This window comes from Triticum aestivum, chromosome 4D (assembly GCF_018294505.1).
Source record: "Triticum aestivum cultivar Chinese Spring chromosome 4D, IWGSC CS RefSeq v2.1, whole genome shotgun sequence".
Taxonomy (NCBI): Eukaryota; Viridiplantae; Streptophyta; class Magnoliopsida; order Poales; family Poaceae; genus Triticum; species Triticum aestivum.
In genome coordinates this window covers 489,126,058-489,130,713 of record NC_057805.1, presented here as the reverse complement: position 1 = coordinate 489,130,713, position 4,656 = coordinate 489,126,058, and positions in this window count along the sequence as shown.

The following is a 4,656-nucleotide window of genomic DNA, read 5'->3' as shown; positions in this document are numbered from 1 at the left end:
AAAAATAAAATTAAAATTAATAGTAAAACAAATAATAAAAATAAATTTAATTAATTAATTAATTAATTAACTAAATTAATTAAGTTAATTAATCCTGTTTAAATTAATCTAATTAGATAATTAATTTAATTAAACAGTAATTATTTAGCTAAACCCTAATTAACCTAAACAGAGAATGACAGGTGGGTCCCACTGGACCCACATGTCAGTTTGACTTAGTCAACCCCAGTTGACTGCTGATGTCAGCATGACATCATGCTGATGTCATAAATCCATTTTCGAATTAAATTAAATAATTAATTAAATTCCAGAAATTAATAAAATCTTTAGAAAATCATATCGTTTAATCCGTAACTCGGATTAAAATATTTTCAACATGAAAGTTGCTCAGAACGACGAGACGAATCCGGATACGCAGTCCGTTCGTCCACCACACCTCCCTAACCTATCGAACTCGCAACTTTCCCCTCCGGTCCATCTGTCCGAAAACGCGAAACATCGGGAATACTTCTCGGATGTTCCCCCCCTTCGCCGGTACCACCTACTGTTGCGTTAGGACACACCTCGCACTGCTCATTGTCATGTCACGCATCGTCATGCTTATGTTTGCATTGTATTTACTGTTTCTTCCCCCTCTTCTCTCCGGTAGACTACGAGACCGACACTGCTGCTGCCCAATTCGACTACGGAGTTGATGACCCCTCCTACTTGCCAGAGCAACCAGGCAAGCCCCCCCCCTTGATCACCAGATATCGCCTATTCTTCTCTATACTGCTTGCATTAGAGTAGTGTAGCATGTTACTGCTTTCTGATATCCTATCCTGATGCATAGCCTATCCTTGCTACTACTGTTGTTACCTTTACCTGCAATCCTACATGCTTAGTATAGGATGCTAGTTTTCCATCAGTGGCCCTACATTCTTGTCCGTCTGCTGTGCTATACTATCGGGCCGTGATCACCTGGGTGGTGATCATGGGTATATACTTATATACTATATACATGACACATGTGATGACTAAAGTCGGGTCGGCTCGTAGGAGTACCCGCAAGTGGATCTTTGTGGCGGAGCGACAGGGCAGGTTGAGACCGCCTAGGTGAGAGGTGGGCCTGGCCCTGGTCGGCGTTCGCGGATACTTAACACGCTTAACGAGATCTTGGTATTTGATCTGAGTCTGGCCATTTGGTCTATACGCACTAACCATCTACGCGGGAGTAGTTATGGGTATCCCGGCGTCGTGGTATCAGCCGAAGCCTGCGTGACGTCAGCGACTGAGTGGCGCGCGCCGGATTGGACTGGAACGCCACTAGGCTAGGTCTGCTTCCGGCCGCGTACGCAACGTGCAGGTGTGCATAGGGCGATGGGCCCAGACCCCTGCGCGCATAGGGTTAGACCGGCGTGCTGACCTCTCTGTTGTGCTTAGGTGGGGCTGCGACGCGTTGATCTTACGAGGCCGGGCATGACCCAGAAAAGTGTGTTCGGCCAAATGGGATCGAGCGTGTTGGGTTATGTGGTGCACCCCTGCAGGGAAGTTTATCTATTCGAATAGCCGTGTCCCTCGGTAAAAGGACGACCCGGAGTTGTACCTTGACCTTATGACAACTAGAACTGGATACTGAATAAAATACACCCTTCCAAGTGCCAGATACAACCCGGTGATCGCTCTCTAACAGGGCGACGAGGAGGGGATCGCCGGGTAGGATTATGCTATGCGATGCTACTTGGAGGACTTCAATCTACTCTCTTCTACATGCTGCAAGATGGAGATGGCCAGAAGCGTAGTCTTCGACAGGACTAGCTATCCCCCTTTTATTCTGGCATTCTGCAGTTCAGTCCACTGATATGCCCCTTTACACATATACCCATGCATATGTAGTGTAGCTCCTTGCTTGCGAGTACTTTGGATGAGTACTCACGGTTGCTTCTCTCCCTCTTTTCCCCTTTTCCTTTCTATCTGGTTGTCACAACCAGATGCTGGAGTCCAGGAGCCAGACGCCACCGTCGACGACGACTCCTACGATACTGGAGGTGCCTACTACTACGTGCAGGCCGCTGACGACGACCAGGAGTAGTTAGGAGGATCCCAGGCAGGAGGCCCGCGCCTCGTTCGATCTGTATCCCTGTTTGTGCTAGCCTTCTTAAGGCAAACTTGTTTAACTTATGTCTGTACTCAGATATTGTTGCTCCCGCTGACTCGTCTGTGATCGAGCACTTGTATTCGAGCCCACGAGGCCCCTGGCTTGTATTATGATGCTTGTATGACTTATTTATGTTTTAGAGTTGTGTTGTGATATCTTCCCGTGAGTCCCTGATCTTGGTCGTAGACATTTGCGTGCATGATTAGTGTACGGTCAAATCGGGGGTGCCCCAAAGTTGGTATCAGAGCCAACTGCCTGTAGGAATCCCCCTTTCCACACTCCTTGGCCGAAGTCGAGTCTAGACGTTACAAAATTTTACTAACATGGCTGTGTGTCTTACGGGCCCACGTCGCCATTGGGTGGTACTAGGATCTTTTACTCCTCGACCTTTACTCTGGGACTCTGAACTGTCTTCTACTCGGGTTAAACGAATTTACTAACTCTAACACTAGGATCCCGTGACCGCATTCACCCCAAAGTTGGATAAGCCATAGTTGTTTCTTAGAATAATATTTTGAACAATTCACACACTGTCATTTGACTCCTTTGAAACGTCTTTGCTTTCAGATGGAACCCACAAGGCAGGTCGTGCGCCACACGACGGCCATTGGTGCCTTGGGATCACCTGCGGTGCTAGCTGAGATGATGACCTATCTGGGTTATCGCTGGCACCCTGAGTACACCGTCTACGAGGAGTACCAGGACTTTAACCAGGAGCAGTACCGTGCCATCGTCCACCTCTACTCGCGGGAGTATGACTCCACTACTGTGCTGCACACCGCACATGGTGTTGTTGTGACCATCGATATGGCTGTCCACGATGCTGCCTATGCTGCTCTGACACGTCTTCGTGGAGAGTATCGGGAGTTGGACACCTCCCCTTTCAGGCACATTGCTATCGCATCTGATGTTGGTGCGGAGGGATACTATACTACTGCCTACTCCAGTGTCACCCGAGAGCCCTTTTACCATCAGAACCTGGTTCTGCATGCTGATGGGCTGGATCGAGCTAACCGAGCTCTTCGCCACGAGATGTACACCACCCGTCAGCACCTTTACCGTGCTCTGACGCTGCTGCACCCCTTTGTCCGATCTGGACAGCTACCGCGTACTGCGATCTACCCAGCCAGGACCGTGATGCCCCACGGTGTCGGTTGGCCAGAGGTGGGAGGCTACTCTCCCGCACTTGGTCCTCTTCTGCCACCTGAGCGTAGGGCTCTACACCTGAGTATCCGCGGCCCCCAGTCTGCTGACGTGGAGGGCTACCCGTTGCCTCACTACCAGCTGTCGGGCTACGATTACCTCCACAGTACCTCTTGGGACTGATGTAGGCTTGCTTGTAGTGTTAGATCCATTCGCCGCGAGCCTGTGTGCCGCCTATGATGTTTTAGTCTATGTACTGAACTCTATGTACTGAACTCTATGCATGACCCCTGTTGTAAGTTATGCCGACTACTATGTAGTAGCTATCGTGCTCCTTTCATTATGCATGTTTCATCATGAATGATCCTTGTCTTTGCAAATTTCTCAATGCTGAACTACCCCTGTTATATATTAGTAGGATGGTTAGACCAGGTGGTCGTGGTCGTGGTGGGAATGCCCCACCACCACCTGAGTGCATGGCTGGTATGATCCAACAGTTCGAACGGAACCGCCAATTCATGGAAAATATGATGGCTCAGTTTCCTCGCCCCAATATGGACCAGCAACCAACCCCAGTAACTCTGCAGGATTTCATGCGCCTGAACCCAACTGTGCACCGCAGCTCAACTCAGCCTCTGGATGCTGATGACTGGCTCCGTGACATCACCTATGAGATGGAGTCTGCCAATGTAGCCCCTGCCAGCTATGTCAACTTTGCTTCCTTCTTTCTAAAGGGACCCGCAGCTCAATGGTGGGACAGCCACAGGCGTACTCTGCCAGCTGGAACAATCATCACCTGGCCAGACTTCGAAGCTGCTTTCCGTGCCCGCTTCATTCCTCAGGGAGTCATGGACCGGAAGAAGCGTGAGTTCCGCAACCTCACCCAAGGCAACAAAACTGTTGAAGCTTATCAGCGGGAGTTTCTGGACATGTCTCGCTATGCTGAAGAGGACATTGCAACTGATGCACGCAGACAGGAGAAGTTCCGTGATGGCCTTCAAGCTGACATCAAGCTCGCACTTCTAGTGCATGACTTTGCTGATTTCGCCACCTTGGTGAACAAGGCCATCAATGTTGAAACTGGTCTGCAGGAATACCAGAGCTCTCATAGGCGCAACCGTGACACGGGCTCATCTTCGGGCTCGCCCTCACAGAAGCGTAAGATATGGATCCCGAACAGCATGTATCGTCCAAATGCATCTGCCCCAAGGCTACCTGCTCCCCCACCTGGGGCTCCTGTTCCCACTCCCAATAATGGCTTGTGCTTCAGGTGTGGTCAACCAGGACACCGTGCTAGAGAATGCAACCAGAACCAGAATCAACTGGCCCTTCCAGCAACTGGCCGTGGTAACAACCAGCCCCGCAACAACAATGCT